The 13,352-nt window shown below is 42.4% G+C and overlaps 1 protein-coding gene across 1 annotated transcript in view; it reads left to right on the forward strand.

The window, feature by feature from the left end:
- LOC309545976 (cyclic AMP receptor-like protein A) overlaps positions 1-13,352 on the forward strand; it is a 1,007,699-nt gene that overhangs the window by 823,362 nt on the left and 170,985 nt on the right. The gene's annotated exons all lie outside the window — the stretch shown is intronic.

Genomic DNA, 13,352 nt, shown 5'->3' on the forward strand with positions numbered 1-13,352 from the left:
CTCACAGTGACAGCCGCAGCCCCGCTGAGATATCACACAAGAGCTTTACACCACAGAGCCCAGAACACCACAGAGCCCAGCACACCCCAGAACCCAGCACACCCCAGAACCCAGCACACCCCAGAGCCCAGCACACCCCAGAGCCCAGCACACCACAGAGGAGCAAGGAATCAGGACAGGCAGCCAAGAATCAGGACCAGCAGCCAAGAATCAGGACCAGAAGCCAGCCCCAAGGCCCCAGCAGCCGGAATACAGGACCAGCAACCAGGAATCAGGAGGACCAGCAGCCAGACCCCAAGACCAGCAGGCCAGCCCCAGGAGCCAGACCTAAGGACCAGCAGCAAAGCCCCAGAAGCCAGGCCCCAGGACCAGCAGCCAGCCCCAGTACCCATTATTTAAGGTAAGTGAAGTCTTCTAGTCTTGGGCCTGGGCATCAAAGTGCTATTAATTAATATAATATTGTTTATTTTTCTATTGTTCGGTGACACTCTAATGTAGTCTCTCATGGGGGCTGGAGGGGACTCTTTCTATCAGAGACTCTCCAATAGGCACAGAGAGGGCCTCTGTAAGATAAACCCCCCTCCAGGTCCCATTAGACTCCGTTGTAGTCTCTAATGGGGCCTGGTGGGGGGTCTTTCTAACATAGACTTTAAAATGCACACAGAGATGACCTCTGTTAGAGAGATCCTCCTCCAGGTCCCATGATACAACCCCATTGTAGTTTCTAATGGGGCCTGGTGGAGGCTCTTTCTAACAGACTCTCTAACAGAGGCCCTCTCTGTGTTCCTTGGAGAGACCCCCCTCCAGGTCCCATTAGGAAAGGGGAGGAGTTAGTAAGATGACCACGCCCACACAGGGGCGCCATAAATATTTCTGCACCCAGGCGTCTGTTACCCTAGGATCGGCCCTGGCTACAGTTCATTGAGGGAACCATGAATGCCAAAATGTACTATGACATACTGAAGTAGAGCATGATCCCCTCCCTTCGAAGATTGGGCCGCAGGGCAGTATTCCAACATGATAACGACACCAAACACACCTCCAAAATGACCACTGCCTTTCTAAAGAAACTGAGGGTAAAAGTGATGGATTGGCCAAGCATGTCTCCAGACCTAAACCCTATTAAACATCTGTGAGGCATCCTCAAACGGAAGGTGGAGGAGCGCAAGGTCTCTAACATCTACCAGCTCTGTGATGTCGTCATGGGGGAGTGGAAGAGGACTCCAGTGGTAACCTGTGAAGCTCTGGTGACCTCCATGCCCAAGAGGGTTAAGGTAGTGCTGGAAAATAATGGTGGCCACACAAAATATTGACACCTTGGACCCAATTTGGACATTTTCACTTAGGGGTGTACTCACTTTTGTTGCCATCGGTTTAGACATTAATGGCTGTGTGTTAAATTATATTGAGGAGACAACAAATTTACACTTTTTTCAAGCTGTACACTCACTACTTTACATTGTAGCAAAGTGTAATTTCTTCAGCGTTGTCACAAGAAAAGATATAATAACATATTTACAAAAATGTGAGGGGTGTACTCACTTTTGTGGGATACTGTATAAACATATATATTTATATATGTTATTACAGTTTCCATGAATCTTCTTTGAGACATCTAAAGCCTCCAGCGGACATCTTTGCTTCCCCTACGTGTAGCTTTATCTCAAATACAAGCGAGTATGGATCACAGTAGGAAGATTTTCTAGCTCTACTATAGGCTTAATACTTTTCTGGCTTTATTCTTTGTTTATCTATGTAGGGTTTTTGAGTCTTTCACACTCCCCCGTGCGGGAGACTCGGCGCATAGGGGTGTCCCCCCTTGGCAGTCACTTAAAAAGACGTTTTACATTTATCTGTTAGAAGGCTCCATCCTTTCGATAGGTAGGAAGCCATACTTTGGGGAACCCAAGCTGAGGATTGGGGATGTATATATATTTTTGTATTCTCTGTAAAATGTTGTGTTTTTTGCGTTTTAAAAAGTTGACATACTGATTTAGCTATTTGTTTGAGCACCTTGGCAATAATGACCTCTGGGCAAGAAAAGGTTAAGTAAAAAAAAAAGAGAAAAATGTGCAAAACAAGATTAAATTCTGTATCCCATGGAATCTTTGAGAAAACCATAGATTTCCTGACGCCATGGAATGTGGTTGACAGACAGGCACCTTGATCATATGCCAACCTATGTGTCCCTCTCTTGCTTGTCACGTATCTATGGAGGAACTAAGCACAGAAAAAATTATGCATTGAAAAATTTTAAATCATCAGTAAAATATGGAGAAAAAAAATATATTGCTTGCATGTGTGCGCCGCAGCTTTTTATCCCATGAGGTTCGAACACGGCTCAGAGACCGAGATGAAGATTCCGCTGCCTAGCAGATTGTGCGCTCTAATCTGTATGTAGAAGCTTCCCTAATAGCTGTCATTGGATTTCCTAAGAGGTGCCTGTCGTCAGGAGGAGGGGGGAGATAAATTAAGTGTTTGCGCTTCATCGCTGCCTATAGGTCGTTGATAGCTGCTGAGTAATGGTTTTTCTCTTTCTAATTGGTGGAGAGCAGCATCCTTTAATGGATGGGGGGGGGGGGCTTGTTCTCCCTCCCTTCCCTCTTTGTCTATGCTTCCGCTGTCTCTTTAATCAATAACCTAGCTGTGCCCAGTACTCAGGAGTTTGTGAAAGCTCCTTTGTAATAATGGATTGCCGTGGATTACATAAACCACTACCTCCTGCTGAGTCAGCCCTCTGTCAGGGGCCATTCTTTCCAGCAGCGTTATAGCTTTCTAGAGCGGCTGTTAGAGAGCTGCCTGCGGTGACTGTTGCCTAGCTGCTGTTCTGCTGCCCCCAACCTGTGGTTAACATCATCCTACATACATCTGCCGTTCTGTCAGCTTTTCAATGCAAATATTGTTCGAATCGCTATTCCTCTAGCAGTTTTGTACATTTTTTTTTTCTATATGATAACCAAATTATAGTTAAAAATTATAAATTTAATTTAAAATTATAATTAAAAATTGTCTTTCTTACGGAAGTACTTTTCAGGGTCTAATCTTTTAATTCAATTGATATGACGGCTTTTATCCAGAGAGTTCTACTTTAGCTGAAGATATTGTATATCCCATCCACGCTTTCATTATTGCAAATTAAATCTAATAAGAAATGATTCCAAACTTTGGAATTCGGAGTTCAAAAAGTACACCTTAAGACTTGTGTACCAACAAAGGTGTAAAGAATAGTTAAAATTGTAGTTTTGGGTAAAAGTACATGCTGATTACAGTTTTAATTTGATGCTGTTGAGAAATCTAACTTTTTTTGATCTTATCCTTGTTTACAATACATTTAAAATCAACAGGGCCTTGCACTTTCCTATTTTTTTTTCCATTGTACACCAGGAAAACTTCAGGAGTTCATAAGAATTATAGGCCCAGCATAAAATCACGTCCCTTACGTCCCCCACTGGGATGGGAGGTGAGAGGATATTTTAGTGGATCTTTTCATAACTTTGCAAGCCTGCATGAATAAATTTCTGACATGTCACAATATACAATAGCATATTTTTCAGGAAAAGCTGTACCTTTTATTATTAAAGTGTTACTAAACCCAGGACCCTGCATTCACTATATCTGGTCTCCCATAGTACACAGAACATGGAAATGCAACAATTCCACTAAATATAAATTGCTAAATACCTTTTCCCATCAGCAGTATATAGCAGTCTTATGACTTCTAGAAGTGTCTGGTTAAAGATTGTAGGAGGAGTTTTCATTTTACTCTTGACTGTCCAATGAGGCTGACCCTCTGTCTGGACAGTGCTGATTGGCCCTGTGCCAATCACATGCACCCTCCCAAGGAAAAACTCTCTAGCAATACACACTAAACTGAGCATGTGCAGAGTGACTCCAAAAGCTCTGTCTTATCAGGAGATGGATAGGGGACTGTGGATAAAAGGGAGGATCAGAGAAGACAGGATTAAACAGCCTTTTTCAACAATGCAGAAGATTACCCCTTTAGGTTCTGCAGTGAGTATAACAAGCATGCTTTAATGTAGTGTGGATTTACTGTTGTGGGTTTAGTAAAACAAGCCTGAAAATTCATTCAAGTGATTCTACTCAGACTGAAATGATCTAATTAGTCCTCTGCAGGCAGAAAAAAAGCATCTGTCCTTCAGGCCCCTTTCACACTTATGCGACGCGATTTTACGGCGCGTTTTTGACGCGACTTTGCTGCGATTTTGCCGCAATTTTGAAAGCTATGGCTATGGCTAAAAACGCAATCAAATCGTGGCAAAGTAGTGCAGGAACTACTTTGAAGTCGGTGCGACTTCAAAACGCACTGATATGAATGGGGCTCATTGAAAATAATGGAAAACGACTTGTAATGCGATTTTGTGGTCCAAAATCGCGGGACAAGTTGCACTAGTGTGAAAGGGGCCTCAGTGATAGGACTCCAACAAATTGTAGACAATTTGTAGCAAGTCACATGGTGGGTGTAGTATGGTAAGCAATGGGTTAAGTTGCTGTCTGCAAAATGTTACAATTATGTATATGTCTGGGAGCTGGGTGTGGCTGAAGTTAGTTGCATGCTGATGTGCAGTGAATAAAGAAGCAACCTGTACAAGCCTGTCTGTGTTAATACACTACATTTTGGCGACGAGGATGGCTAGCTTTCTGGATTTACCGACTATCGGACCGTTTGATGTGTCTGGAGACCACACTAGTCTCTCACAGCGCTGGGACAAGTGGAAGAAGGGATTTCAGCTCTATGTTATAGCCACAGGAGTGACTGCACCTGCTCAGAAGAGAGCCATGCTGCTGCATCTAGCTGGACCTCAAGTTCAGGACATTTTTGAAACCCTGGGAGCAACAGGGGAAGATTCAGACTATGAGACAGCCATGAATAGACTGAGTGAGTACTTTGAGCCAAAGAAAAATATTCCCTATGAAAGATATAAGTTTAGAAAGGCTGTGCAAGAACTGGGAGAAACCACAGACAGTTATGTGACTAGGCTGAAATATCTGGCAAAGTCTTGTGATTTTGGGACTGTAACTGAGGAGATAATCAGAGATCAGGTCATAGAGAAATGCACATCTGTGCACCTCAGGAGGAGATTATTGAGAGAACCTAGTCTCACACTTACTAGTCTGCAGGAGATTGCAAGAGCCATTGAACTGTCTGAGCTCCAGGCTCTGCATATTGAAACCAAGAACACTGCATCTGTCAATACAGTCTCCAAACCTACCTATAATAATAGGAATATCTGGAGTAGGAAAGAGAGTTTTCCAAAGAGGACTTTACATATCACCTGCAATAAATGTGGCAGGGCGGGACACACAAGTCAGGACTGCACTGTGGTACAGAATAAAATGTGCTATGCTTGTGGAAAGACAGGTAATTTTGCAGCTGTGTGTAGAAGTACAACCAGAGATAACAAAACCAAAGGACAATCTGCACAAGTAAATGTTATAGCTGAGGATAAAGAGAGTGCTCCTGACTGTGAATTTATATTCTCCCTGTGTTCTCTGCAAGCCGGGACATTAACCATTAAGATTGGAAATACGGATGTGTCAGTGTTGATTGACTCTGGAGCTACATGCAATGTTATGGACTTGGCTTCTTGGCACAGTCTTAATGGCAGAGAAAATCACCTTAAATTGTGTAACACCACTAAACAGATTTATACTTATGGCTCCAGTACACCACTGCAACTTAAAGGCAAATTTTATACCTCTGTTCAAACACATGAGACTGGTCCTCCATTGCAGACCGAATTCTATGTTGTAGATGGCACAGGGTCGCCTCTGCTTGGTCGTCAAACCGCAATGGCACTAGGGGTGTTACAGATTGGCCGTGATGTAGGCAGCGCAAGAGTGAATATGGTGTCTCCTGCTATTTCTGCATTGAAAGAGGAATTTAAAGATTGCTTCTCTGGGTTTGGAAAATTAAAGGATTTTCAGTTGGAGCTTCACATTGATCCACATGTAAAGCCTATTGCACAGCCAGTACGCAGACTTCCTTATAGCCTGAGATCACCTGTTGAGCACAAACTGGCAGAGCTGCTAGACCTTGACATTATTGAACCTGTGGAAGGGCCCACTCCGTGGGTATCGCCGTTAGTTGTTGTACCAAAGGGCACAGATATTCGGATTTGTGTGGACATGAGATGTGCTAACCAAGCTGTGCAGAGAGAGAGACATCCAATTCCCACTATTGAAGATGTTCTACATGCAATGAATGGGGCAAGTGTCTTCAGTAAACTGGATTTGAAATGGGGTTATCATCAGATTGAATTGACCCCAGCATCTAGAGTCATCACTACATTTGCAAGCCATAAAGGTCTTTTTAGATACAAGAGGTTGATGTTTGGCGTATCGTCCGCACCGGAGGCCTATCAACATGTGATTCAGCAAGTGCTACATGGTTGTGAAGGCACGCATAACATTTCTGATGATATAATTGTGTGGGGAACAAACACACAGGAGCACGATGAACGTCTCCGTGCAGTGCTAAATCGCTTGAAGGAGAAAGGGTTGACATTAAATGAGAAGAAATGCACATTTCAAATGAATAAAATGACTTTTATGGGCCATGTGCTGTCTGACAGGGGCATTGGTCCGGAGGACTGTAAAATTAAAGCTGTGTCTGATGCCAGAAATCCTGAAAACCCTGCAGAAGTACGCAGTTTTCTTGGGCTAGCGAATTACTGTGCCAAGTTTATTCCAGATATGGCGACTGTCAGTGAACCTTTGAGAGTGTTGACTCGCAAAGCAGTCCCTTGGAAGTGGGGCTTTTTGGAACAAGGTGCATTTGATGAACTTAAGAGACGGCTGACTTGCGCCACAACTTTGGCTTATTTCAATCCTACTGCACACACCCAGGTTATTGTCGATGCTAGCCCTGTGGGGTTAGGCGCCATCTTGGTTCAGAGACAATGCACAGGCAATTACAGGCCTATTCAGTATGCAAGCAGATCCCTCACTGATGTAGAGAGACGTTATTCTCAGACCGAGAAAGAAGCTTTGGCTGTTGTTTGGGGATGTGAAAGGTTTCACACCTATCTCTACGGCCTTGATTTTGAAATCATCACAGACCACAAGCCTCTGGAAGTGATATATTCGCCACGCTCAAAACCATCCGCCAGAATTGAGAGATGGGTTCTCAGATTGTTACCATATCGCTTTACAGTGCGGTACAGACCTGGACCGACTAATGCGGCAGATGCACTTTCCAGATTGCCTCAGTCTTCTGCACCTGTTCATAACCTGGCAGAAAAGTACATTCGTTTTGTGGCTACTAACGCCATGCCTCAGGCATTGACACCGCGGGAGGTTGAAGAATTGTCATCTGTGGATCCGGAAATTGCTCGGTTGAGGAAATGTGTAAGACAAGGGGTTTGGGTGGATTGTGACCCAAGCTATCACAGAATCAAACAAGAGCTGAGTATTGCAGGACAACTAGTTCTACGTGGCAATCGTATTGTGATGCCTAAAGACTTACGGAAACGTACATTACATTTAGCCCATGAGGGCCATCAAGGCATTGTACGCACCAAACAAAGATTACGTGAGAAAGTCTGGTGGCCAGGAATTGACAAGGATGTGGAACGTTTGGTTTCTTCATGTCGGGCATGTCAGTTGGTGGGCAGCAAACCTAAACCAGAACCAGTAACTCACACTGTTCTACCTGAGGGACCATGGGAAGATTTAGCCATTGATCTGTACGACATTCCATCTGGACACCATCTTTTAGTTGTTGTGGACTATTATTCAAGGTGGCAAGAGGTGGTAGTTCTCACTAAAGCTACATCATCAACTGTAATTGAGGGGTTGGAGAGCATTTTTGCATCTCATGGGTTGCCTAAACGGATTGTGAGTGATAATGGTGCCCAATTTACTTCTCAGGAATTTCAGGATTATCTGAAATCAAATGCTATTGAACGTCATCATACAACTCCATACTGGCCACAGGCTAACGGGGAAGTGGAACGCCAGAATCGAACCTTGCTGAAAGCTTTGCGGATTGCTCATTTAGAGAGAAGAGACTGGAAAAAGGAACTGTGGCGTTTTCTTTTGGCTTATCGCACAACTCTGCATACTGTCACTGGCGTTAGTCCTGCGGAACTTCTTTGTGGTCGCAAATTCAGGACAAAATTGCCAGACAAGTCAGAAACCTTTTCGGCATATTGATGAGGAAAGGAAGATCCGGGCTGAACAGTATGCAAACCACCGCCGCCATTGTCAACCTAGTGGCCTTCAACAGGGTGATAAGGTGTTGCTTCAAAGTGATCGGTTTAACAAACTGGCTCCGTCCTTTGAACCTGAGCCTTATGTTGTAAAGGAGAAAAGAGGTACTCAAGTGGTTTTAGAGGATTTAGATGGTCACACAAAAGTGCGTAATTCCTCATTTGTGAAGAAATTTATTGAGTCAGAAGGTCAAGTATCGGAAGATGGCGAACAGGCAAAGAGTAGTGATGATACTGCCAGTGATCCAGACTTCAATCCACAACCATCCACATCGGAATGGCCGAGAGAAAAACGAGCAACAAATCCACCGGCCTACCTTAAGGACTATGTGTATAGTCAGGAGTTTATAGTTAAAATTTTTAGTTGTTCATCCATGCATTTTGTTAATCTTATTAATACGTTGTGCATGTTATGTTTTATTCAAAGAGAGGAGGGAATGTAGTATGGTAAGCAATGGGTTAAGTTGCTGTCTGCAAAATGTTACAATTATGTATATGTCTGGGAGCTGGGTGTGGCTGAAGTTAGTTGCATGCTGATGTGCAGTGAATAAAGAAGCAACCTGTACAAGCCTGTCTGTGTTAATACACTACAGTGGGTGGCTGCAACAGGGGGCTTATTGATGTCAGACAATTGCAAACACACCCACAAACTGCGCAGGCATGATAATGCCATCTCTGAGTTCATGCCAGGAGTAGATGCTGACCCCTGACTGATGCCTGAACCAATATAGCGGGGAATTCAATAAAGCTGCTTCATAACATTTCTGGAATTGATTGTTCTCGTTATTGTGTTCGGTCTAATTCAAAAAAACATCTGTGACAGTTTTGGTTCTGACAGCTTGCTGTGCAGCAAATTCAGTTAATTCTAATTGTCTCCACTTCTACATTGTGGCGCAACACCTGCAACAAAATTCAAAATAAAATACCAACAGTTTGTGTTACTAAAGTGGAGCTAATTAACCTCTACAGGTCCACCCTATAGTAGTTTTACTGCTTCAGGGCAGCACTTGTGCACCAGATCATGTATTTATATGTGATTTCGCTTTTCTAGGTAGGGTGCGCGCATTCGCGCTGCCGTTGGCTCGTTTCTGCTGTGATCACACACAGTGGGAGCCTCGCGTTGCATACGCTGACTTGATGCCCGCCAGCACCCACCAATTGTTCAATACACAGGCAGAACAAGGCAGATCACCGTTCTGTTAGTAGGGAAGGCATTGATCCTGTATTCCTACAAAGCAGTGACATGCCTTCCCTTAGTAAAAGCACCTCCCACAGTACACAAAATCACTAGCTAGGCACACAGTTAACCCCTTGATCACTCCTGATGTTAACCCCTTCCCAGCCAGTGTCATTAGTACAGTGACAGTGCATATTTTTTTAGCACTGATCACCTATAATAATGTCGCTGGTTCCCAAAAATTGTCAAAAGTGTCAGTTTCCAAATTGTCAGTCACAATATCACAGTCCTGCTATAAATGGCTGATCACCGCCATTACTAGTATTAAATAAATACATCAATATAAATATCCCATAGTTTGAAGACGCTATAACTTTTGCACAAACCAATTAATATATGCTTATTGGGAATTTTTTTTTACCAAAAATATGTAGCAGAATACATATTGGCATAAATTGATGAAGAAGTTTGATTTTTTACGTTTTTTTATTGGATATGTTTTAGAGCCGGTTCACATAGGCGCGACCCGACTTGCCGGGCGACCTGTGAAGTCACGGTGCACAGCTCGCACCACGACCTCGGAGCGACATGCACGGACATCATTGAAGTCAATGCAGGTCGCTCCAGGTCGCCCCAAAGAAGCTCAGGACCCTTTTTCTAAGTCGGAGCGACTTGTGTCTTATAGCAGAAAGAAAAAAATATTGATCTTTGTTTATAGCGCAAAAAAAAATACGCAGAAGTGATCAAATACCACCAAAAGAAAGCTCTATTTGTTGTAAAAAAAGGACATCAATTTTATTTAGGTACAGCGACACAATAGTCAGTTAGATCACAGTGCCATATCGCAAAAAATAGCCTGGTCAGGTAGGGGGTAACTCTTCAGGAGGTCAAGTGGTTAAGACCAACTTTCTTTTGGCATACAGAGACAGATTTTGCGAAAGTGTCTCAGATGCATTCTAGAAGTGGCACAGTGTGCGCCAAATACAAGTTATACTGTAGACAGGTTCATGAATTTGGTGCGTGCTGCGCCACTTTTAATACGCATGTGAGACACTTTTGCAAAATCTGTCTGCACCAGTCTTTATGAATTCCAGGGATAGTGTCACCCTTCTGGAAATTAAAGCAGATTAGGAGAGTGCTGTGATATCTTTGAGCAGATGAAAGCATTGTGAGGAGAGACCTGTGATATCTTTGAGAGGAAATATAAATACTTGTACATACTGTATTACACTATGCACTTTATATGAAAACTATATCTGATGTATTTCATTGAAATCATAGAATATTGGCATATTTATGGACCCAAAATGCAATAAAAAAAAAAATAATGATAATTTTTATTTTACACACATTAAAAACATGTTTAAAAAATTGACATTAACCATATACAGCAAGACATCACAGCTGTATATGGCTAATGTATATTTTTTAAACATGTTTTTAATGTATGTAAAATAAAAATGATTTTTTTTTTAGAAAAAATTGGCACCATAAAAATCCCAATATACTAGGATTAGAATGAAATACTATATTTAAGGGATGCGGTGTAGAGAAAGGTCTTAGACCAGAAAAGCTACCTCATCATTCAGCAATACTTAAAAAATATAACTGATGCATGGTTTGTTTTAAAGCAGAACTAAACCCACTGATTTAATCATTTCCCAAAACAAAGCTCAAGTTAGAAATGTTCAATAAGGCTACGTTTCCACTATTGCGGCTACAAAGTCGCGCTACTTCTAGCGCGACTTTGTAGTGTAACTTGTTTGCAGCTACTTCTGGGGACTTCAGTGCGACTTCCTTCTATGAGGGACAAGTCGCACTGAAGTCGGCCCAAAAGTAGTGCAAAACCTTTTTACAAGTCACTGCGACTCAAGTCGCAGCAGTTAGAACGGGCCTAATTGAAAATAATGGGTTTTGACTTGTTGTGCGACTTGACAAGTCGCACTACAAGTCGCAATAGTGGAAACGGAGCCTTAATGTTATTAAATCTTAGCAAACATTCCAGTGTTTTCAGCAGTATTTTCATTTACATTCATCCTTTTAGTACATGTACAGTGTATTCTACATTCAAGGCATACTTGTCACAGTTGCCAGTGAGCTTATGTCAGCTTTCCACCAAACTTTTGTATCCTCAAATGGCTGGTGTCATAGCTGTTCACATGTGCGGCACAGTGACAACTGCAGATTTATATATAGGCTAATATTGCGCTATCATTGGTGGACAAGGGGATTCGCAGAATGAAAACATTTCTGAGATGAGCAAATACATTTTTTCATATTTTTTTTTAACATCCAAGGCCATCTAAGAGGAACAGAATTGCAGAATTTTGTTTAAGTACTGCAAAGGATATGAGATTTTAGCTTTGCTTTAGGCATTTAAAAGAAATATTCCACTTGAGTTTAATAGCTCCATTAATAGACTTTCTATTAATACGTTTGTGAATGTTGTTAACTATTAGGAGTATGACAGATGACTTAAAGCAGTAGTAAACTTAGCCAACGAAGTCCTGAAAATGAATATAGGCGCTCAGGGCCGTCTTTAACACAGGGCAAAAGGGGCAGCTGCCCTGGGCCCAGTCATTGTTGTGGGGCCCAAAGCAGCAGCCTCTTGAGCCCGCGCTGCCTGCAAGTAGATTTTGGAGGGCCCAAGAAAATATTTGCCCAGGGTCCAATCAATAATAAAGACAGCCCTGTAGACACTACACACAAGCCTTTTATATCAATCTACTTTTATAAATAAACCCCCTCAGCTCCTGCTTACTTTTTTTTTCAGATTTTTGCCTTCCCTGTCTCCTTTATGAAGACGCCACTATTTTTATTGTTGCTTTCCGCATCTGTACATTGTAAAACTGCGGCCCCTTCTTGTTGAAATGGCTGGAATATCGCGCATGCACATTGATTGATTTTTGACTTGGGATCAGAAAGCTGTGTACGCTGCTATACTTTTGTGGGATTGCAATGCAATGCCACAGAAAGTAAATGACAAAGGCATAGCATCCGCTGGAATGGAGAGACGGCACAAAGAGCATAGTAGGTAATGTAAGACTCTGGCGCTATCACTAAGGTGGAAAATAACAGCCCAAAACAGCCGGCAAACACCAATATAGCAAAACCCAAGCTAATGTAGTATATGAAAAAATTGTGTGTGAAGTGCTGCGCTGTAGGACTATTAACCACTTTACCACCGGAGGATTTTGCTGTCTTACGTCCAGGCCACTTTTTGCGATTCGGCACTGTGCGACTTTAACTGACAATTGCGCGGCCGTGCGACACCGTACCCAAACGAAATTTATGGCTTTTTTTCCCACAAACAGAGCTTTCTTTTGGTGGTATTTGATCACCTGTGTGATTTTTACTTTTTGCACTATAAACAAAAAAAGAGCATAAATTTTGAAAAAATAACAATATTTTTCTAATTTTTTTATATAAAATTACCCCCAAAAAAAAATGTAAAAATCAAAATTTTTTTACATTTTTGGCCAATTTGTTTTCTGCTACCTATGTTTGGTAAAAAAAAATCACAATAAGCTTATTTTGATTGGTTTGCGCAAAAGTTATTGCGTTTACTAACTAAGGGAAAGATTTCTGTCATTTTTGGTGTTTTTTTTTTAACGAGTAATGGCGGCGATCTGCGATTTTTTTTCGCGGGACTGCGACATTGTGGCGGACAGATCGGACTCTTGACTGACATTTTTGGGGGTACCAGTGACATTTCTACAGTAATCAGTGCTATAAATATGCACTGTTACCGTAAAAATGACACTGGCAGGGAAGGGGTTAATTTTATTGGAGAGGGAGGGGTTAATGTATGCCTGGTGCTTACTGACGTGTGTGGGGGGAGGTGACATGTTCAGCGAACCCTGCAATCTGTCACTGTTTGTCACTTAGTAGATCCGCCCGCTCTGTTTACACAAGCGGGCAGATCTCCAGACTCGATTCCACGA

The sequence above is a fragment of the Pelophylax lessonae genome (genome assembly GCF_965119305.1).
Source record: "Pelophylax lessonae genome assembly, chromosome: 2".
In the NCBI taxonomy this organism is placed as follows: domain Eukaryota; kingdom Metazoa; phylum Chordata; class Amphibia; order Anura; family Ranidae; genus Pelophylax; species Pelophylax lessonae.